The 25,286-nt window shown below is 33.7% G+C and overlaps 1 long non-coding RNA gene across 3 annotated transcripts in view; it reads left to right on the top strand.

Moving 5' to 3' along the window:
* The first annotated feature begins 1,669 nt into the window (after nucleotides 1-1,669).
* Nucleotides 1,670-25,286, top strand: part of LOC140693305 (uncharacterized) — a 36,673-nt gene continuing 13,056 nt past the window's right edge. The window contains exons 1-3 of one of the 3 annotated variants that reach the window (XR_012069025.1): nucleotides 1,670-1,779; nucleotides 3,255-3,511; nucleotides 12,043-12,113. This is a non-coding gene — a long non-coding RNA (uncharacterized lncRNA). The other 2 variants (XR_012069026.1, XR_012069027.1) reach the window with 2 other exon arrangements.

Raw genomic sequence — 25,286 nt, 5'->3', positions numbered from 1 at the left:
CACTGGAGGTGTCTATGGAGTTTTCTATCTATGCATAATTATGTCATCTGTAAAAATTCACTGCTTTTTTACAAGTAGGATGACTTTTATATTTTTCTTGACTGATTGTTCTGGCTAGGACTTCTAGTAATGTAATTTAGGACTTGTGTAAGTGAGCTAGTTTTTCTTATTACTGGACCAGAGTAAAACATTCCTGTATGCTAATATTGAAATTGATGTTAGTCATGGTTTTTTCATATATGGCTTTTATTATGTTTAGTTACATTCTTTGTAGAGCAAATTTGTAAAGAATATTTTTATAAAATAGTTATGATCAGATCTGTCAATAATTTTCCTACATTTTTTGAGATTGTTATTTTTGAGTTCTTTGTTTTTTAAGGGATGATATCACATATATTGATTTGTGTATGTTAAATAATATTTATGTATCAGGACTAAACACAACTTAACTATAGTTTATAATACTTGTAATATGCCATAAATTCAGGTTGCTAATATTTATTTAGAATGGAATTTATAGATACTGAAGGAAAAATTTTCTTTGTAGCTTGAGTGTACATTTATTTATTTAAAAATTTTATCACTCATTTTGAATTTGGCTTCAGTTTAACGGAATTTATTACTAAATAAAAATATAAAGTTTTGTAGAACAGCATTTACTTCAGTTTACTGATACAGAACATAGCTATTATTTACAATTAGTGAACAAAACACTTGCCTTAAAATGCCGTATTATACTAACAATGCCAACTGTTTCAGAACTGAGAAATGTACTGCTACCTAAAATGAATTGCCTGGTCTTTTTCACCCCAAACCACATATACTGTTGTTTCTTTGTTTTTGATTGTTTATTTCTTTGCCCCTTAATGGAGGCACTGCTTATTGAACCAAGGATCTTGTGCATAAATGTATTTATCAACATCATTTTGGAACACATAACAGAACCCACAAGAGTATGGATAATAAACATGACAAAAAATTTATTTCTTCTAGTGACTGAAAAACCTCTGAGTGAAAGAATGGCAAACATAAACATTTGTAAATATACAATAATATGTTCTCTTTTGTAATTTTAAAGTAGAATATTAAATTACATTTTTTTTACTTATAGCAATGAAATGAAATTTAAAACAAAAATTCCCCACTTTGGGATTTCTTAAATTTGATTGCTTATTTTAACCTAATTTTATTTCATAAATATTTACCATTTATTTATAAACATACCAAATAAAAAGATATTTATTCTGCTAATATTTTGAATATAGAGTTATTTATTGTAAAGTACACAGATAAATACATACTTCCATTTCCAAATCAAATTATTTTTTACCTTAATTACAACTGATCATGAAAGTGTTATAAATTTTATGTAGAGGTTTTAAACAGTTTTCACTGTAAATTCCAAAATTTAAAATTATTTTATATATTTTCTGCATTATTTATACTCTGTTCCCCAATCTGGTGTAAATTTATGTACAAAAGGATGGATATTGGTTTTATTTCATAGACCCCAAAATTAAATTATTAAAAAGATTTTGTGTGGATAATATTTGCAGATCACACTATAAAAATAAACATCCTACATGTTTCATTTTAACTGGATAAATGAGAAGTAAACACTGACTGAACATTACACTTGAGTTGCTAGGAGACCAGTCGTTTTGTGATGTCACAGCTACTCAGGTTGAGAACCATTGTGATGGCCTAGCAGTTTATCTGTGCAGGCCTACCAAAGCAGCATTTGAAGATGCAGTGCTCAAAATCATGCAGAATAAAAAGGTAGCTGTAGATAAAGTTACTTTAGATGGCATATTTTTCTTCAGAAATTCAAGTTGTGTCTCATAAAGATGGACCAATTGGTTCAGGAAACCCCGGTAGATCTCTATTGTGTAATCAAACATTCCTTGTGGACTTGGACTTGAAGACTATGATTGAAGAAAATGCTGTTCAGTATTTGTCTGAAAGATCCTTGATTAAAAGACCATGTTACATACATTGTGTCTCTGAACCAGATGAAGATAATGATTTTCGTTCTCTGTCATTTCCAAGAAAACTCTGGAAAAAAGGTGCGAGTGACAAACTTAAATCCATCTGGTGGGGTGATAATGGACCTTCCATAGTGATTGATGAAGATGTCTTTAAGAAGGAAGTTTTGGAAAGAAAGCCCCCTTTCAGAATATTTCAAATTGGAAGTATGAAAAGTTTAGTTAGACAGCTTAACCTTTATGGGTTTGGTAAAGTGCAGCAGAATTTTCAAAGATCTGCTTGTCTAGTTGACTTTCTGGCAAAAGAAAAAGAAGTCTCTGTTTTAAGAAAGGTATACAGAAATTTTAGATACCACTTGGTAACTTATATATAAAATTTTATTCTGTACATCATCCTATGGTAATATAAATGTTAAGATAGATTTTGAAAATTGTATTAAACTACTAAGGCTAAAATACTTTATTTTTTCTAAAAAATGAGGACAGTACCTTAAGAAGTCAAAATTATGAGAAACTTTGCTTGAAACTCTGAATCTTAACAGAAATCAAAATAAAGGTATTAATGCTGCTTTTAAAACGTGGCATAAACCATTACTGCAAATACTACCTTCTTAAATTTGATGACTATTCTATTTAAATGTGTAGTTTCCAAACAAGAAACTTAAAAATATCGTCAGAAATGTTCATATTTTGATGATATTATCTTTGCATTGTAAACGTGAAATCTGAGGATTTACAGGTTAGGCTAATTTTTGGCTTGTATTTTGATTTAAAATATTACTAAAAATTTTCACCTTTGGTTGTAGCTGCAGTTCTATCATAATCCAAATTTTAAATGAGGCTGTCCCCAGATTTTACTTAGAGTAAATAGAAGAGTTGGGATTAAAAATGATTCTCTGGTATCTTCATTGGCTGAAGATTTCAAAAAGAAGCACTTTAAAGCAGGGGGTAATGTGGATAATCATAATTCTGGTTTTGTGGCTAACGCTAGTGGAGAAAGTGCTTTTTAACCTACTGCAAATTTTAACATGCCTCTAATAAGAAGGCCCTCTACCACCCAGATAATTGGTGATACAACTACCCTTATCAGAGGTGATTTTTCTCCTCCATCATCAAGGTCAGTTAACCAACAGAACAAATTGCAGTGGATCAACGTGCTATTTTAAATGAGTTGACCACTGTCCACTGGCACTATCAATGCAGCTAAATTGAAGCAAATGGCCGTGTTGTGAACTTCATTACAACTAAATATTCTACTTCTCTGTACAGCATATTGTCTCCCATACAGAGCAATTATTTTGGACTGATGGTGGAGCCTTATACTTTTCCAAATACATATCACAACATATCTGCCAATGAAGGTCGTTTTTATAAACTTCAACCTGGGAGCAACCCACGGATTCTAGTGCCAGTGATAGCTGATACATCAGCTACCTCTCTTTCAAGGCCAACTCATCAGCCATCTTCAGTTTATGAACGTCATCCTAATTACAACTGATCTACCACAGGATTACCATATTATACAGGTAACAAAGATTAAAATGATGTTGAAAAATGTCGACAAATATCTGCCAATTTCTTGTTTGAATGATAAACATAGATGTGTAGCTGTATTTTCCTTTTATTTTTTAATAGAATTAAGAGTTAAATGGGGAGTAAGTTACCATTTAAAAAAAAAGAGATATTTGATATGATCATTTGATGAAACAATATGGGAGTAAATTTAAATAATTTCTTGTAAGGAAGAAGAGAAAATGGAAGAATTTGGAATAAGACTAAAACATGGAGAGTGGGAAAAGTACTAAATGGTTTCTGGTTCATACTGGAAAGTATTAAAAGTGTTAAGTTAGGATAGGTTGGAACAGGAGATAAATGCAGGTATCGGCCCAGGGATCATGGTCTCTATTATGTCATCCCTGGAATCATAAAGGTCACATGATGTAGTCTCAGATGGCACATTCAGCACGTGGTAGAATTTAAGAAGTAATTTTATCAATGGTCTTCTTTGCGCTGTTCTCAAAGCATTCGAATGGGTGCTTTCATTCCCTGCCCTCAAGATTCTACACTATATTTTCTAGTCAATAATTTATATTGCTTTTCTGTTCCAGCCAAAGGCCAGCTTACATCCTCAGGGTGGCACTTAATGCTTTTCCAACTCTAAGCCCACAAACTCAACTTAGTTTAGTCAGTTCTTCATAAATTGGCATCTGACTACCTTGGCATATCTTAATGTTTCACTGTATCTGGAGATACATCCAGGCAAATGCTTGTCAACTATTTTAGCTCCAACCTCACCACTTTTGCTCCAGCTCATCCTTGGAAGTTGTGTGTCCTCCTTTTACCTACTTACACTTTTCCAGTCTCAGCACAGAAACCACCTCCTCCAGATGTTTTCTGTCTATCCCACTTTCCTTGTCTAACTTGTATACCAGCAAAGTAAGCACAGCACATGCCAAAGGATGAATTTTACTATTTAGTGAACGAAAAATACATGTTGACTTTAAGCAAAATCTACTTTCCTGAAACAACAAAACTCTCATGGTTTTCAAAATATTTCGTTATGGTCTTTACTCTTCACCACAAACTAGTTCTTTTCATAGTGCAAGGACTAGTAACTCAAGAGAGTAAGTGGAAGTAGGTACAGGAGAAAAAGTATTATTTTCTTCTTAATTCATGCCTCCAGAGGCCTAAAGCATTCCATTCCCATTTGCTGGAATTTTTCCTTTCTCTTCATCACCCACCCACCCCAAAATAGCTGATTCTCTTCCCCTTACCAATAACTATACTGACTTCTAATTAATTTACTTCTTAGAATCAGAAATTTACACAGAAGAGACAGTGCCATTGCAAATATTTAATGTATGTTTATACACCCCACATAAATTGTGCCCCTTCTAACTTTCACACAGGAAGCATCTTAGAGGTACTAGCCCGTTGGTTGGAGTGGTCATATTCAGTAACCCAATTGCAATCTAAAATGTGTGGAGTAGGAGGAAGTGAGGGTAGTGGAATTAAAGATTTATCTAACTGCAAGAACACCAAATTTCTGCAGATATTAGAAATATAAAATATTCATGGAAGACTCTGACTTTTTCCCATTATATTAAAATTAAAGGTGAAGCATTTTCAGAATGTGAAATGCCCTGAAATGCTGGAAAAATTGTAGGCAAGTTCAGGGAGCCTAAGGCTTCTGCTCATAATCATGCAGTCAGTGTCAGCTGATAAGACTGAAATGGCAAGATTCAGTCCTGAAAATGCGTCACCAGTTGTGAAGAAAGCCTTTGATAATCTGGAGAAAAGGCAAATGGGCCAGGGTAAGCTGTAGCAACATCCCACCAATATGAAATTTACCAAGAGAAGAAAATAGCCCACTTGCAGCAGGAGAACTTTGTCTGGACAGCAGTGGTTTTTTCCTACAACAGAAATTTCAAGCTTTTAAGTTTGTGAGCTCAACTCTGATGGTGGCTATGTTTTTGCTTACATTAGCAGTCTGGGGTTCAGATGGGCTGGTTCAGCAGCTAGTTTCCAGCTCTCTTATCAGACAGTGGTTCTTACCACGATCATATTAACAAGGTTCTATAATGAAAAGTGAAAAGCTACAGTTTACTTTCAAAATTAGAAATCCTAAATAAGAATATTGTTTATTTGTCCATCTGTAGTATTCTACCTTGCAAAAGCTAGACTATTGGCAAAAGTAGAAAAGTAGTCTGGTGTTTGAAAACTATTATCTGAGACCTGCCCACTGAATTCTTCCCACTAAGTACAACAAATATGTCTACCATTGTGTGTGTGTGTGTGAAAATGGATTGTTAAGCAGCAACTGTTTGTCTTATTTGAGTCATCAGTGAATTATTCCTCTGCATCTAGCAGAATCTCTGTGAGTTAAGAGTTTCATTGAGCCACCAGATTTCCTTCCATTCAGGGATAGGTAGTTTTTATTTCTCCCAGTATACTAATTGTTACCTGTTCATTGAATCCCAAGCTGATATTAGGGCCATTATAATGAACCCTTGAATTGGACTGAGGTATATACATTTTCCTGTCCCCAGAGCCCAGCACAGGACTGTGTCTCCTTTTTAATTTAAGCTTATGTCTAATTTTTTTGTCTTATTCTCATTGTTGACACAATTTATTATGGCTTTGAACAGCCGTTGTCTTATTTATAGCAACTGAGCCACTGACTTATTCCCGTTCAACTAGAAATTGCAATAACCTTTCTTTCCTTGGACTACCTGGAATAGAGTGAGCGTAGTCATCATTTTGAAAGCAGTCCTCAGTCCTAATAATGGGGAACCTTTACAGTTCTTTGCCCAGCACTTGAGCGAAAATGTTTGTTGTGGATCACAGGGATTATCCTCACATCCCCTGTTGCAACCATGAGAAAACACCACATTGTTATCCAAAATCAAGTCTTAGTCAGTATTGCATTCCCATTGCAAAACAGTTAAGAATTGTAGGAGTTCTGAGATTTTACCATGCTGAGATTTTTAGCAACCCAGCAGGTTCCTTTATTACAGATGCTGTCGTGGAGATGAGACTTTCGGTCAGAGACAGTGAACTTTATCACTCACAGCAAAAGCAGCCAGGGTTACCATTTGTTTCCATTCTCTAATCTTAGATGAATATACAGAGTGATATTTTGTTGCCTACAGAAGCAGTGGGCTTTTAACATGAAGAAAGTTTAAGGCATGACAAAACACTAATTTTATTAGTATCTTTATGTATAATTTATTAGAATCACTTATTTATTAGTATTTTTACCTAGGATAAGTATATCATGACTCAAGATTTCTTGCTGCAAAAACAATCATGAGAAATGACATGGGAAAAAATGACCATTGGTTTTCCATTTTTTCTTCCACTTTTTTTTGAGATATAATTGGCATAAAACATTGTGTAAGTTTAGGTGCACAGGATAGTGATTTGATTTACAAGTATCATGAAATAAATATCATAGCAACTTTAGGGAGAATTCATTATCTCTTTTAGATACAATTTGAAAGAAATACAACTTGTCTTTTGGTTGTGATGAGAAACATTATGGTCTACTCTCTTAACAACATTCATTTAGCACATAAAGCACTATTAGTTGTAATTTTCATTTTACTATGGGACATCCTTACAACACGTTTATTTTATGGCTGGAGGTTTGTAGATTTTGAGTGCATTAATCAAATTCTCCTTTCCCAACCTCTGCCTCTGTTGACTGCAAGTCTAATTTTTTTCTATAAAAATGTTTCCTTGTTTTTGAAGTGTACTTTAATCTAAACACTGTGTTGGTTTCTCTTACACAACATACTGTTTGCAGTTTTTAATACATTTCAAGCTGCTCACCAGAATATACCTAGTTATGACTTGTTGCTATGTAAAGAAGTTTTATTGTTAATTACTAATACCCATACAGTATATTTCTTGTCCCTGACTCATTTAATTTGCAATTGGAAAATTTTCTCTCTCAACTTTTTCTTTTCCTTACCCCATTTCCCTCCTTCTTGTGAACAACCTGTTGCTTTCTATAACTATAACTCCTTTTCTGTGTTGTTTTGTTCATTTGTTTTAAATTCCACATATGAATAAAATCATTCAGCATTTGTCATTCTGTTTCTGACTTATTTCACTTAGCATATTACCCTCTTGATCTACGAATTTGTTGCAAATGACAAGAAATTATTCTTTTTAGAGCTGAGTAATAACTCATTGTATTTTTATGTGTGTGTGTGCATATATATAGTGCATATAAATATATATTGTGTGTATGTATATATAAATATTGATAAATCTGCATTTAAGTTGGGTAGATATATATACTATAAACACACATGTTCTTTATCAATCATCTATTGATGAGCAATAAATATGCTTCTATATCCTGTCTATTGTGAATAATGTTGCAGTAAATATAGGTTTGAATTTATCTTTTCTAATTAGTGTTATCATTTTCTTGAAATAATTATCCAGATATGGAAATGTTGGTATATATTTCATTTTTAATTTTCAGATATATCTCCATGTTGTTTTCCACAGTGGCAGCACATATTTACATTCACTCCAGCAGTGCATCATGGTTGTTTTTCTTACATCCTCATGAACACTTATGTTTGTTATCTTTTTGATAATAGTCATTCTGACAGGAGTGACATAAAATCTCATTGTGTTCTGGACTTGCATTTTTCTGATGGTTAGTGATGTTGATCGGTTTCATATGCCTGTTGGTTGCCTTTCCCCCACTGTATATTCAATTTTTGTAATGGGATAAATGACCATAAGTGTCTGATTTCATTTTGAAGCATTCTTTGTGTTCCATTATTCTGTTTGTTCTGTGCCACTACCATATTCTTTTAATTCTGTAGCTTTTAATTGTAGTTTAAAATGAGGGACAGTGATACACCCTCTTAGTTCTTTGTCAAAGCGTTTGTGTTTTTAGTTTGTTTTCTTTTCTTTCTTTTTTTTAATTGATTTCAACTATTTTGTGTTTACATGTAAATTTTAGATTTATTTATTGTAAATTCTGAAAATGCCCTTGGTATTTTGATAGGCACTGAATTTAATTTGTTTATTTTCTTGGCTAGTACTGTCATTTAAAGAATTTATTTTCTCATCTACCAACACAGTATATCCTTTCATCTGTTTGCATTATCTTCAATTTCTTTTGTAAATATTATACAGTTATCTGAGAACAGGTCTTTTAACTCCTTGGTTGGAAACATTTCTTGATTTTTTTTTTTTTGTAATCCAGCTGTAAAAGTGATATTTCTCTCACTTTCTCTATCTATTAGCTTGTTGTTAGTGTGTAGAAATGCAAGTTTTCTGTATGTTAATTTTACATTCGGAAATTTTACCAAATGCGTTGATAACTCCTAGAAATTTTGTGGCACCATTTTTAGGATTTCTGTTTAAAGTATTTCATCTGCAAACAGATACTTTTACTCCTTTTCTTAATTAGTTATATTTTATTTACTTTTATTTTGGATAGCTATGGCTAGAATTTCCAGTACTATACTGAATAAAAGTGGTAAGAATGAGCATTCTTGTCTTCTTCCTTCTCTTATTGGGGATGCTTTCAGCTTTTAATCAGTGAGTGTCATGTTAGCTGAGTTCTTGTCATATATGACCTTAACTATGTTGAGGTATGTTTCTTTATACCCACTTTGGGGAGAAATATATTCTTAAAAAGATACCAAATTTGTCAAAACATTTTATGACTCTATTGATGTGACCATATAATTTTTATTCTTCAGGTTGTTAGTGTGGTGTATCATACTGATTAATTTGTGGGTATTTAATCAATTTTGCATCCCTAGAAAAAAATGGACTTATTCATATTGTATAATCCTCTGAAAATATTGTTTGATTTGCTAACAATTTAGTGATGATTTTGCATCTATGCTTATCAGTAGTATTTAATCTCTAATTTTTTGAGGTATTTGTTCCAGTTTTACTAGTGGTGTGATACAGAAATGTGGGGTAGAAAGCCTTCCTTCCTCTCGAAATTTTTGGAATACTCTGTGAAGTATAGGTGAAACCTCTTCTCAAAATGTTTGGCAGAAATCACCTGAGAATCTGTGTAGTCCTGTAATTTTGTTTCTTGGAAGATTTGGTTTAATTACATATTCAATTTCATTAGTGATAATCTGTTCATATTTTCTTTCTCATTCCATTCTGGAGATTAGTTCTTTCTAAGAAATTGTCCATTTCTTCTAGGCTTTCCATTTTATTGGCATATAATTTGTTGTATCATCTTATGATGCTTTGTATTTCTTTGAAATAAGATGTAACTTCTCATTCATCTCTGAGCTTATTAATCTGTAACTATCTTTTTTGCTCTTGTGTCTGGTTAAAGTTTATCAACTTTATTTATCTTTCAAAAGGCATTATTTAGTTTGATTATATGTTTCTATTTTAATGTTTATTTTATTTAATTATGTTCTGTCCTTTCAGCTGTCTTTCCTTCTAGCAAAAAGTTTGTTTATTATTTTCTACAACATTTGCTGGTAACTATATTTTATAAGAGAGAGATATTTCCTATTTGTATAAGTGGGATTATTTTGCTATAAGCATCCCTATTAATACTGCTTGTGCTATACCCCATGGATTTTGTTTTGGTTGTCATGTTTTATATATATTTTTTCTTTCAATTATTCAGCAATCCATTTGTTGTTAATATTGCATGATTTATCCTCCACACTTTAGTATTTTTCTCAGGTTTTTTCTTTTAGCAAATTTTCATTCTCACAGAATCCATAAGTTTCTTCAAAAAACAAGGAGAATAATACTAAAATTTATACATAAATCTGAAAGACCCAAATTTTCTAAAAGTATTTCGAAAAATGAACAAAACTGTGGGCATTACCCTCCCTGACTTTATAACATACTACAAAGCTACAGCAATCAATACATCAAAATATGGTACTTAAAGAAACACATAGATCAGTAGAACAAAATAAAGAGTCCAAAAATAAACCCGCACACCTAAGGTCAATTAGTCTACAATGAAGGAGGCAAGAGTATACAATGGATAAAAGGCAGTCTCTTCAACAAGTAGTTCTGAGAAAAGTAGACAGTACATGTAAAATGAAGATGTAAGAGCACTTCCTTCCAAAGTATAAAAAATGAGGTAAAAATGGATTAATTTCCCAAATGTAAACACAAATTTATACAATTTCTGACCAAGAACAGGAGCAGAAGTGACTCTGAGATAAATCATAGCAATGTTTATTTTTGATTTGTCTTCAAATTTCAAGCATAAAGGAAAACTAACAATTACAGTTTTTAGTTTACTGAGGAAAAAATAGATGTAATATGTGACACAGGGATTCTAATTCTTGTATATGTGTGATGTGCAAAACCTTTTCCAGAGCAAAGGAAACCTTCAACAAGACATGATATCAGACAGAATAGAAGGAAAAATTTCAGACAATGAGACCAACAAGATGTTAATATTCATAATATATATATAGCATATTAGACAATATATTTAATAAACAAAGACCCCAACTTAAAAACAGTTGAAGGATCTTCATGGAAACTTTTCAAAAACAGACATGTGGATGATTTTCATGCACATAAAAAGAAACATATTGTTGGTATTCATTAGGAAATTAAAAATCAAAACCAGAATGAAACATAATCTCACAACAACCAAAACGGCTTTTAATAAAAACTCTACAAATGACAAATATTAATAAGAATATCAATAAGAGGGAACCCAGGTGCACTGTTGGTGGAAATATAAATTGATGCATCCACTATTATAAAAGTGTGGACAGTGCTAAGGAAACTAGAAATAGAAACATTATATGTAGCCACAATTCCAGTTTTTGTTATAAATCTGATAAAAATGAAAACATTAACTTTAAAGGATAAATTACCCACAGAGTTCTTAACATCATCATTTATAGTAGCCAAGGATAGAAGCACAACTCAACTGCCTATCAACAGATGATTGGCTCAAGTAGATGTGAGATATAGATAACATAATAAATACTAAGTCATTGTCATATTAAAAAATAAAACTCTACAATTTGGAAATATGTGAGTGGACCCAGAGATTATTGCACATAGTAAAATAAGTCATACAGAGAAAAACACACTATGTTGTCACTTAAATGAGGAAAATAAAGATATAAGAGAAATAATCATAAAAAAACAGAAACAGAATCACGTATATATGTGTAGTGTACCAAGTAGTGGTTTCCTGTGGGGACAGGGAAGAACGATGGAGAAGACAGAAATGTGCAAGATACTGGTAATAAATTAGAAAACCTAAAGGGCTATATTTACAGCACAGAGAAATATTTTAATAATTTAATTGATTTTAAAGATGTTATATGGATATATTATAGTAAAATGTGTATGTGGGTGTAAAAAACATTGAAGAAAAACCCCAGGAAAAACAAAATATTTTGTAGTTCTATGATATTAAGGGATGTGATTTGTTCACTTTCTTTACTGTTCTTATAATGTCCTTAGTAGAATTTAAGCTTTCATTTGAAAAAGTATATACTTTTAAAAGTGACATAAGTTTAAATTATTTTTGTCTCTCCCCTTACATCTACAGTCAGTAAAGCATTCACATCTGAAGAAAAATAACTACAACACAAAGCAATAATCCAGAAGGCATGTGAACAGGTAAAGTTTGATGGACTAAAATACACAAATGAGGCTGAACTAAGGGAAGAGCAGATTTGGTGTCTGCAACCAAGGCCCACTGACTAAGATATCTTAGTCCACAAGTTCAGAGAACCCAGTAGAAACAGAGTCACAGTGGTTCGCACAGATTCGACCTCCAACTTCACCAGTGCTCATGGTCACATGTAATTAGGAGGGACCCACAATGGAGACAGAATTTCCATCCTTCAGACGCTCAGACATTCATGACACTGTCCCTACTCCCCATTCACAGTGGTGGAGACATGTTACCTTGCAATACTGGACATGGCAAAGGCACTTGCCTGATTCCAAATACCCACCTGTCTTTACATGTTTCCTCACTGAGTACACTGAGTTTCAAGGGATATCAAATAAAAGGAAGTGTTCACAGTCCCAGTGACAAGAGTGGCATTAACTACCAGAGAAGTCTAAGAAGTGACAATGAAAACATATCTTTATCCAGAAAATAGTGACTGGAAAGTGCCAGTTTGAAATATTATCACAGGTAGCTCAGGTAAGTAAAACAAAATCTGTGCAATATTGCAAACAACCAGAAAACAAAAACAAGGACTCCAACTCAAAATCTGTTATTTAGTGTCATCAGAGAAATAACTTATCAAGACCATGACAAATCACAGTAACATTATAGGGCATGCACACACACAGATAGACACACAAAGTCACCGACACAGACACAGTCAAACACGCACATGCAACTGCACACACACACACACACAATGTCAACCCTGCAGCAAACAAACTTAAAGTCATGGTATATTGCCACATTACTAATAGAGAATCCAAATAGGTGTCATACAGAATCTCAATACAAAAAACAAAACTAAGAAAGCAGTTTAGTGAGCTCAGGAATAAATGAAATGATGATAAGGAATACATTATCAAAGAGACTGAATCTATAAAATAACCTAATAGTATTGGAGGACCAGGAGAATTTAATAAATGAGATGAAGAAAGCAACAGAAAGCATTGGAAGTAGACTGTCTTTGTGGAAGAGAGATTAGCAAACTCACCAATACAAAACTAGAAATGATAGGAGAGGGCAGAGATTCAAGATATTAAAAAGTGAGGGAATTCTACAATAGCCATCAGACTTCTTCAGGAAGTACACATTAGACTGGAATCCTGGAGGGAGAAGAAATTTAGAAGGCAGCTAATGGTTTATTTAAAGAAGTAATAGTTGATAACTTTCCGAACCTGTGTAAGAAGCTGATATACATGTCCGTGAGCCAACACCAATAACTATAAGAAAAAGGGACCTCCTTCAAGATACGTCATATGCAAATTGGCAAGTCAATGACAGAGTAAAATTTTAAAAGCATCCAAAAAAGTTATGATAATCTACAAATGAACCCCCATTAGGCTATCAGCAGATTTCTGAGAAGAAAACATAGGCCAAGGGTAAATAAAATTACATTTTCAAATACTAAAATACAAAATGTCTCACCCATTAATACTTACACAATTATCACTTAGAGATACAGTGAAAATAAAGACTTTAACAGACAAACAATACCTGAATGAGGTAAAATAAACAACCGAGATAACTTATAATAGGTGTAAAAAAGAAGCTTTCCAAGAAATATAAAATGGCAAAAATATGCAAAACATTGACCAAAATGCTAAGGAGAGACCACGAGAAATTTGCAACTGTTTCTTTGGGTATGTTTTTAAATGCTACTATAATATATGGATTAAAGAGAGAAAAATAGGAAATCAGTTGCAATAAATATAGATACTTCAAACTGGTTACATGTTCATAGCAGTAAAAGAAATAAATTGAAACAGTAATCATAAAAGGTAAAGATTAAAAATAAAATAATATTTAAGGAAGCTTCTATCAGCTGATAAAGGACTAAATTACACATGAGATGTTTTATTTTTAATTGAAGTACAGTAGATGTAGTATATTGTGTAGTTTCAGAAGTAAAGCATAGTTATTTTTACCAGTTTGTAGATTTTATTGCATTATGAATTATTAAAATGATTGTAACATACAATTATTTTAAGCCATTGTGTATAATTCCCTGACCTATGCAGATTATTCTTGTTGCTTCTCTCCTTTATTTATACTAGTTTGTATCTGTCAATGTCCTACCATTAAATTCTCTTTTCCTTCCGCTTTGGTAAACATAAATATTTTCCCATATCTTTGAGCCTGCTTAAGTCTTGTCTATCTAATCTCTTTACCTCTCCATCATGTCTCTGTCTATTTATCCATGTATCTATCTATCTATCTATCTATCTATCTATCTATCTATCTATCTATCTATCTATCTATCTACCATGTATGTATGTATCTGTCCATCTATTTATCTGTCATCTATCAAAAGATAACTATAGATTGATGTAAACTGATAATTGTTATTCTTTATATTCCACATATAAATTATGTTATATTCTTTTGTCTTTTTCTAAGTTACTTCACTAAGCACAATATTTACTAGGTTCATTCATGATGCTGAAATAACATAGTGTTATACTTTTTCATCACTGAGTAATATTCTATGGCATATTTATAGAAACATCCTATCTTCTTAAGTCCATAGTCTACTGTGGACGCTTGGATTGCTTCCCTGTCTTGTATATTATAAACACTGCTATTGGGAACATTGGTTCCTCTCAATTTAGGGTGTTTCCCCAGATTTTTTCTATGAGAGGCATTACTGGGTCATATGGTAGTTAACTTTTTAGGTTTTAAAGAAATCTGAATACTGTTTTCCATAGAAGTTGTAGCAATTTACATTCCTGCCAAGAGTATACAAGAGATTTGTTACCACAACATCATCTCCAACACTTACTATTTGTAGACTTTTTGATAATAGCCATTTGACCTATGTGAAGTGATAACTCATTTCAGTTTTGATTTGCAATTACCTAATAATTAGTTATGTTGAGCAATTTTATCACTTGCCTGTTACTCATCTGTAAGTTTTCTTTGGAAAAATATTAACTCAGGTACTCTGCTCTTGTTATTGATTGGGTTTTTGTTTTTCACCTTGTGTTGTGTAATCTAAATACATCTTACATCTATTAACATACATCTATTAACCCCTGGTCACTTGCATTGTTTGCAAATATGTTCTCCTATTACACAGGCAGTGTTTTCATTTCATTGATATTGTCCTTAGCTGTGCAGAAATTTTCAAGTTTGTTTAGGTCCCACTTGCTTATTTTTGCTTTTATTTCTTTTGCCTTAGGAGATTGATATAAGAAAATATTCCTATGATATATATCCAATAGGGTTTCACCTACATTCCCTTCTAGACGTTTTATATTATCAGGTCTTATATTTAGGTCCTTAATATACTTGGAGTTTATTTTTGTATATGATGTCAGGGAATGCTCTCATTTCACTGTTTTACATGTAGATGTCCAGCTATCCCAACACCATCCATTGATGAGACTGTCTTTTCTCCATTGTGTACTCTTGCCTCATTAATCATAGATTCATTGCTCATAGGTGTGTGGAATTATTTCTAGGCTCTCTATCTGTTTCTAATTGATTATATCTCTTTCCCAATGCCATACTGTTTTTATTACTGTAGGTTTGTAGTATAGTAAGGTGTCCGGCAGGGTTATACCTCCAGATATGTTGTTTTCCTCAAGATCATTTTGGCAATTTTTAATGGTTTCATGTAAAACTTAGAGTTATTTAATTTCTGGTCCTGTAGAAAATACTACAGCTTCGTAACAAGAATTGCACTTGATCTGTAGGTTTCTTTGTGTAGTACGGCCATGTTAACAAGACATCTTTCAATCCAAGAGCACAAGACATCTTTCCATTTCTTTGAAACATTTCAATCCAAGAGCACAAGACATCTTTCCATTTCTTCGAAACATTTTTAATTTCTTTGTCAATGTTGTGTAATTTTCAGTGTGTAGATATTTCACATATGTTGCTACATTTAATCCAAAATATTCTGGGGAATGGGGTTTTAAACATTATTGCTTTCAATGTCCATTTTATGGTATCTCTTCATTAATGTGTAGAAATGCAAGAGACTTTTTTACGTTAATCTTGTACCCTGCTCCCTTAATGAAATTATTTATTGTTCATAATAGTCAGTGTGGAGCCCTTAGGACACTCTATGTAGATTTTTATGCCATCAGTACTGGTGAAAATTTGGCCTCTTTTTCCATTTTGCGTTTCTTTTACTTTTTTTCTTTTCCTCTTCCTTTCTTGTATTAGTGTGGAACACAAGTGGTGACAGTAGGAGCCCTTGTCTTGTTCCCGAATTTACCCAGAAGGCTTTCAGCCTTTCCCCTGAGTATTATAAATTGTTATAAATGGCCTTTAGTATGTTGAGAGATGTTCCCATTTTACTCACTTTCATGAGAGTTCTGAAGGTTAATGTATGTTGAATTTTCATGTGCTTTTTCTTTGTGTATTGACATGGTCTTGTGAATATTGTCCTTCCTTTATTAGATAATTGTCATACTGATTGAATTGTGTATGTTGAACCATCCTTGTGTCTCTGGAAGGAATCCAACTGATCATAATGTATAATCTTTTCTATGTATTGCTGGATTAATTTGTTGATGTTTTTTGAGGATTTTTGAATATATATTCATCTAGGATATTGGATTTTCATTTTCATTTTTTTTTGGTATTTTCTTTGACTGGTTTTGTTATCAGTGTAATGGTGGCCTCATAGAATAACTTTGGGAATTTTCCTTCTATCTTCATTTTTTAAAATAGTTGGGGGGAAAGTGGTTTTAGGGAATGCATCCAGGCATTTTGTTCAAGGGGTGTTTTTAAAATTACAGATTTTATTTAACTTATACTGATTGCTCTTTTCAAGTTCTCAGTTTTCCCTTACTTCACTGTTGGCAGGCTGTACATTTCTAGAAAATTGTGCATTTCTTTTAGGTAGTCCAGTTTGTTGTCATGTAAAAGCTCATAGTGCTTTCATAACCTTTTTTTTTTTGTATTTCTGAAATATCAGATGTTATTTCTACTCTTTCATTTCTTATTTTGTTTTGGTCCAGTCTCTGTATTTCTTGATAAGCCTGGCTAAATGCTTACATGTTTGTTAAATTTTTAAGAAAAATTAAAGATGTTGATGATATGAATTGTAATTTATTTTTCAACTTTTACTTTATTTATTTTCAACTTAATCATTAAAGATTTCTCTTTCTATTGCCTTTGGGTTTTGTTTCTTTTATTTCTTGTTATTTTTGGTGGTATGCTTTGTCCTTTCTATGAGGTTTTTCTTGTTCCTTGTAGAAGCCCTGGCTTCTTCTCAACTTCCCTCTTAGATTTGTCTTTGCTGCAACCCATACATTTTATGAAGCTGTGTTGTCATTGTAATTTGTCTCCAGGTATGATTTTATTACCTCTTTGATTTCATCATTGAACATGTTTTATTTTATTTTTTTAAAGGATGTGGTTTGACCTCATGTTTGTGCTTTTCCTATTCTTCTTTCTACAGTTGATTCATAGTTTCATACTTTTGTGTATGTAAAAATACTTGCTGTAATCTATATTTGCTTAAAGTTCCTGAGGCTCATTTCATGACATAATGTGTGGTTAATTCCTTAGACAACATCCTGTGCACACTTGAAAAGTTTATGTGTTCTGCTTTTCTGATGCAGTGTCTAACATTTCAGTTAGGTTCAAATGATCTAATATGCTATTAAGACCTCTGTTTTCTTACAGATATTCTTTCTGGATGATCTGGCCATCATTATAATAAGATCTTAAACTCATCTGCTATTATTGTTTTATAATGAATTAATTCTTTGTTGTCTACTAAAATTTCTTTTTATACATAGGATCTATGGTGTTGGGTCCATATATAATTTAATGAGTGTAATACCCTATTTTTTTATTGATCTCTTTTTCTTTATATAATCTCATGTTTCTTTCATTTTGGCCCTTATTTTAAAATGTATTTCCTATGAGTTGAGCATTGCAATCTGCACTTTCTTGTCATTTCCAGGGAATATCATTTCCATTTATTTCCAGACTATGTTTATCTTCCACCATAAAGTGAGACATTTTTGGGGGGGAGGCAAAGATGTTAGAGCAGAAGGATGCCCGTAGCTCACCCTTTCACACAAATGCACCAAGACTCACATCCACAGACCCACTCAGCTAACCAGAGGACCTGCAAAACTCTGCCAGAACATTGTCCTCTTCAATAGATAAAGGTGCGAAAACTCTGGTAGGAGAAATGAAGAAAGAAAGAAGAAAAGGCAAAACATAGTGGGACAGATCCCACGGGGAGGGAGCAGCAAAGAAGGACTGGTGCTCATTCACTGTATCTCCCCTCTACAACTTAGAGTTTGGCAGGACGGAAGGGGAGCCTCCAAGGTTTGACCTTTACAAAGTATAATTTGACTGACAATTCTAAGTTAACAGGCACAGAGGATCACTCTGAAACACAGCCAAAAATGCACCCCAGATGCAGGGGGCAGGGCCTTGCTGCCCGAGCTGGGAGGAAGATGGGGATGGCTGCACTGAGGCATCCCAGTGGAATGGAAAAGGCTTTGTGCCATTGCTGTGGGTGCAAAGGGCAGAACAACCTGGGCCTTCCATAAAACGACAGGGCAGATGTGCCCTTTTGGGGGGACGGGTACTATCCCCATCTCTGGAAATCTGCAAAAAGTTCTAGGTGAAGAGAGTTGGGGCTAAGACACAGCCACCATAACCTCTGGTGTTTTGCACCCAGGTGACAGTGGGGGCAAAACCTGCATCTACACCTAAGAACCTAGATGCCTCAAGAGCCAGATGGAGACTTGCCTACAGCCTGAAGCAGATAGGATACTACTGTCCTGGTTTCTCAGAGATCTTGTCCACCAAGACAAACAAGGAGCTGGATTTTGGCCCAGAACAGGGACAGGGCAGATACTCAGTCTACCCTGAGCCCACTTCTGTTGTGCAAACCCGAGGCAGAAAGTACAGTGTCACAGTGCAGCAGAGTGACCGGCACCCTGAGGGTGCATGTGGCCCCCTACATTTTGGGCTGGAATGCAGCCCCTGACCATGGTGTTGGGAAAGGTTGTGATGCCCAATCCTGCCTTGTCAGTCTGCAACATCTGACTGCAGCATCAGGCAGGGCAGTGATAAGCCAGCCCATAGTAAAGAGAGCTGAACCTGACCCAGTGTTGGGTTTAGGATCTATCTGCTTGCCGACATGCCCTGGGAGCACCACAGATGAGGGCTCCAATGGAGGGTCTCAGGAAACAGCAGGCTGAGATTCCAAAACAGGATGAATACAGAAAAATTTCACAGTCTCCAGGAGGACACTGACCACCCCCATGTTTTAATCTGTTTTACCTATTCCATTTTCCATTACCCTCCTAATTTTTACTTCTTATGCAATTATATATACCCCCATTTAAATCCCTTTGAAATTTTCAAAAATATTTTTATTATTATTATTTATCAGATTTCTGCTTCAACTTGTTTTTCTATTATTCATTATACAATGTCTTCAAAGCTTTTGTTCTCCCTTCTTTAAAATTCTTCATCTCTCTCTCTCTTTTTTCCATTTTCTAACTTGTATTACTACATAGGTATTAGGTAGATAAACTCTTTTAGGACCGCAGTAGATAACTGATACTCCATAAATCACAGTGCCAGAGAGGTAGGTGCAAGATGAAGAAGCTGAGAAACCATTCACAATTAAAAGAACAAGAGATATCCCCTGAATTAATGATCAGTGAAATAGACATCAATATCCTACAAGATCAAAATTTCAAAAAAATAGTGATCTTATTATTGAAGGAAATTAAAGATAGTGTTTAGAGATATAAAATATGTTTAAAATGAAATGAAAGGTATAAAGAAGAGCCGAGTAGAATTAGTAAACCCATTGACTGAGATGAGGAATGATATAAAAGCATCACAAAGCTGACTAGACAATGCAGAGGAAAGAATTAGTGACTTAGAAGACAGGACAATAGAAAGCACACAATCAGAATAGCTACAAGAGAAACAATGAGAAACAAATGAAAAATGCATGAGATCTATGGGATATTATAAAGCATGCCAATCTTGGTATGATAGAAGTCCAAGAAGGGGAGGAAATATCAAAGGTGATCGCAAAGCCGTTTGAAGAATTCATGACTGAGAACTTCCCAAACATAAAGAAGGAATCAGATACTCAGGTACAGTAAGCTCAGAGTGTCCAAAACAGGAAGAACACAAATATACCCACACCAAGACATATAATTAAGATGGCCAGAGCCAAGGATAAAGAAATGATCCTAAAGGCAGCAGGAAAATAGCAAAGAGTGAGATACAAGGGAATCCCCATAACTCTCCCAGCTAATTTCACTACACAAGTACTACAGGCCTGAAGGGAGTGGAAAGATATATTCAAAGGCCTGAGTGAAAAAAGATATACCCTAAGATACTTTAATAAGCAAGTCTATCCTTTTTGGTAGAAGGAGACATAAAGAATTTCACAGACAAGAAAATGCTTCAAGAGTTTAGCAACACTAGACCCATGCTAGAAGAAATATTGAAAAGTCTACTCTAAATAGAAAAGAAGCAGGATGCTTCAGAAATGTGAAATTCACAGCTGGAAACGTGATAACTCATGAATTACAAGTAAAATATGCACAAAATTTTAAAATAAGATATCCAAATCATTGAGAGTCGGAGAGGGAAGCAGGAAAATAGAACATTTTTTTTTTTAGTCTTTAAAAATTCTTTTGTTTTTGGTTAAATGGGATTGAGATCATGTTACTATCAGTTTAATAAAAGCAGTTATAATAATGGTCTAAAAGACTTATAATGAAGGGTGACAACAAGACTAAAACATATCAGGGAGTCACTAAAACAAAATAAAATTCATGAAAATACAAAGGAAAATGACCAAACCATAAAAGGAAGGTGATATGAACAAAGAGGAAATAACAAATCAACAGCAAAGATAAGCTAAAAATGGCAATAAACAGAAACCTATCATTGATTACTGTAAATGTTAATGGAATAAATGCTCCAGTAGAAAGTCAAAGAGTGGCATGCTGTATAATGAAGCACAAACCTTCAATATGCTGCATACAAGAGAACCACTTCAGATAGAAGGACACATATACATTGAGAGTGAAAGGATGGAACAGGGAATTACATTCAAATAGGAAATCCAAAAAAGCAGGTGTTACAGTACTGATTTCAGACAAAATATTCTTTAAAACAAAGGCCATAAAGAAAGATAAAAAAGGACATTTTATAATGATTGAAGGAGTGATTAAAAAATGAGAATAGCCCACTCGTTAATACATATGCATGAAAAAAAGGAGCACCTAAGTACATAAAATTATTACTTACAGATATAAAGGGGGATAGTGATGGGAATCTAATCATAGTTGGAGAATTCAACACTGCATTAACATCACTGGAAAGATCACTGAGACAGAAAATGAATAAGGCATCAGAGAAGGTAAATAATACAGTAGAAATATTACACTTGGTGGATATTTTCAGAGCATTGCAACCACAAAAAATAGAATATACAGCCTTTTCAAGTGCACATGGGGCATTTTCCAGGATTCATGATATACTTGGGCACAAAAGAAACCTCAGCAATTTTAAGAAGATAGAAATTATCTCAAGCATCTTTACAGACCACAAACCCATGAAGCTAGAAATCAACAACAGAGAAACAAAGGGGAACAAAAGGAAAACACGGAGATTAAAAAATATGTTAATAAAAAACCAATGGGTCAATGAAGAAATCATAGCTGAAATGAAAAATACTTTGAGACAGAAGAAAATGAAAGCAATACCACACATAATTTATGGGTCACATCAAAAGCAGTGCTCAGAGGGGTGTTTACAGCAATACAGGCCTTCCACAAAAAGAAGAACAATTTCAAAAAAAATTTAAACCACCAGCAGAATGCACTGGAAAAAGAAGAACAAAAAACAACAAAAGGCAGCAGAAAGAAGGAAATAATAAATATTGGGGAGGAAATAAATAAAATAGACATTAAAAACACCATAGAAAAATATCGACAAATCCAAAAGCTGGTTTTTCGAAAAAGTAAGTAAATTCAACAAATCTCTGTCCAAACTCGAAAAGAAGGAAAGAGAGAGACCACAAATTAGCAAAATAAGGAAGGAGAATAGAGAAATAACAACAAATAAAAAATACAGAATATCATACGAAAGTATTATTAAAAGTATATGGATAACCTAGACGAGATGGAAAAGTTTCTGGAAACATACTGTCCACCAACACTGAATCAAGAAGAAACTGACCCCTTGAACAAGGAGAGCACTAGAAATGAAATCAAAATAGCAATATGAAAGCTCCCTACAAATAAAACTCCAGGACAGGACGGATTCACTGCAGAATTCTACCAAACATACAAAGAAGAACTCATACCAGTCCTTCTCAAACTCTTCCAGAAGATTGAAAAGTAAGGAATACTCCCAAAGTCATTCTATGAAGCCACAATCACCCTGATACCACAACCAGGCAAAGACACTACCAAAAAAGAGGATTCTAGATCAATATCACTGATGAACACAGATGCAAAACTCCTCACAAAAATTGTAGCAAATAGAATCCAACAACACAGATGAAAGGTTATACATCATGACAAATTGGGGATTATGCCAGGGACACAGGGGTGGTTCAACATATGCAAATCAATCAGTGTAATACAGCACATCAACAAGAGAAAGGAACAAAACCACATGATCTTCTCAATAGATGCAGGAAAATTATTTGATAAAATTCAACACTCAAGTTTGATAAAAAATCTCACCAACATATCTCAGCATCATGAAAGCTAAAGATAAACCTACAGCCAGCATAGTACTGAATGGTGAGAAAATTAAACCTTCCCACCAAAATCTGAGACAAGACAAGGATGCACACTATCACCACTCCAACTCAATATAATCATGGAATTCCTAGCCACAGCAGTCAAACAAGAGAGAGAAGTAAAAGGGATGCAAATTGGAAAGGAAGAGGTAAAATTCTCACTATATGCAAATAATATGTTACTATAAAGAGAAAACCCTGCAAGATCCAACCAAAAACTACTACAGCTGAACGGAGAATTCAGCAAGGTAGCAGTTTACAAGATTAAGGTTCAAAAATCAGTGACATTTCTTTACGCTAACGATTCAGATAATGCTAAAGAGCTACAGTAAAAATGACAGCACTGTATTGGTAGGAAAACAGACATATAGGCCAGTGGAACATTATAGAGAGCCTAGAAATGAACCCACAAACTTTTAGTCAATTAATCTTTGACAAAGGAGGCAAGAAAATACAATGGAATTGAGACAGTCCCTTCAGGAAATGGTGTTGGGAAAACTGGACAGCAGCAGGAATATCAATGAAGCTAGAACACTCCCAATGAAGCTAGAACACCATACACAAAAATAAACTCAGAATGGGTCAAAGACTTAAACATAAGACAAGATACAAGAAACCTCCTAGAGGAAAATATAGGCAAAACGTTATCTAACTTACGTCTCCAAAATTTTCTTGCAGGTGAAATAAAAACAAGAATAAACATGTGAGACGTAATGAAACTTACAAGTTTCGGCACAGTTAGAAATCGGAAGTGAAACAAAAAGACCACCTACGGAATGGGAAAATAATTTGCATATGAAACCTATAAAGGCTTGATCTCCAAAGTATATAAGCAGTTCATCCAACTGAATAAGAAAAAATAAACAACATAATACAAAAATGGGCAGAAAACCTAAACAAGCGATTCTCCAAGGAAGACATACAAATGACCAAAAGACACATCAGAAAATGCTCAATATCTCTGATTATCAGAGAAATGCAAATCAAAACTACAGTGAGGTATCACCTCACACTACTCAGAATGGCCATCATTCAAAAATCCACAAATGACAAATGCTGGAGGAGCTGTGGATAAAAGGGAACAGTCCTTCACTGCTGGTGGCAATGCAGTATGGTGAAGCCACTGTGGAAAACATGATGGAGATTCTTCAAAAGCCAAGAAATAGACTTATCATATGACACAGGAATCCCGCTCCTGGGCATAAATCCAGAAAAAACCCTATTGTAGGATGACACCTGCACCCCAATGTTCATAGCCAGCATTATTTACAATAGCCAAGATGTGGAAAAGTCCAAAATGTCCATCAACAGTTTATTGAATAAAGACGAGGTGGTATATTTATACAATGGAATGCTATTCAGGCTTATAAACTGACAGCATAATGCCATTATCAGCAACATGGATGCTCCTGGAGAAAATCAGTCTAAGTGAAGTAACCCATATATAGAAAGAGAAATACCATATGAGATGGCTCATCAGTGGAAACTAAAAACAAAACAAAACAAAAAACCAAAAAAAAACAGAAATTCAAAACAGAAATAGACTCATAAATATAGAATACAATGTTTTGGTTGCCAAGGGGGCACAGGGCAGGGAGAGATAGACTGGGAATTCAAAATTGTAGAATTGATAAACAGGATTGTACTATATAGCACAGGGAAATATATAAAACATCTTACGGCAGCTCACTGAGGAAAAAATGGGAAAACAAATGTGTTATGTTCATTGTAACTGAAAGATTGTGCTCTTCGCTGGAATTTGAGTCAACTTTGTAAAATGAATATAAACGAATAAAAAAAGTTAATAATAGAAGAAAACATGATCCTAAATATTACAGGTGTAAATATAAATTAGAGAGCAAAAACACTATGCAAAAGAGTAGTAAAACACCAGATTTTGTTTTATGTTTTCTTTTTAAGGTAAGCAAAATCAAAAAACCTCTAGCCAGGTGCACCAAGAAGAAAAGAGAGATGCTCCAAAGAAATAAAATAAGAAATAAAAAGAGAAATAATAATTGTTACCTCAGATATACAAAAAAAAGGATCATTTTGTCAACACATACATGCCAATAACCTGGACAACTTAGAAGAAATAGGCAAATGTCTAGAAAGAGACAGAGATAAGGAGAAACAAATAATTTGAACAAACTAATTACTAGAAGAAAGTTAGAATCTTCATTTAAAAAAATCGTTAAACATTAGTGCAGATATAAACAGCTGTCGTGGAGTACTGTACAAACATACAAAACAGGACTTATACTGTTCAAACTATTCAAACATAGTGAAGATGTGGGAAACTCCCAAATTAATTCAATGAAGACTTCATCAATGTGATAGCAAAGCC

The sequence above is a fragment of the Vicugna pacos genome, unplaced genomic scaffold (genome assembly GCF_048564905.1).
Source record: "Vicugna pacos unplaced genomic scaffold, VicPac4 scaffold_19, whole genome shotgun sequence".
NCBI classification, from domain to species: Eukaryota; Metazoa; Chordata; class Mammalia; order Artiodactyla; family Camelidae; genus Vicugna; species Vicugna pacos.
The sequence above is the reverse complement of the archived record's forward strand: the minus strand, read 5'-3'. Positions and strand labels throughout refer to the sequence as shown.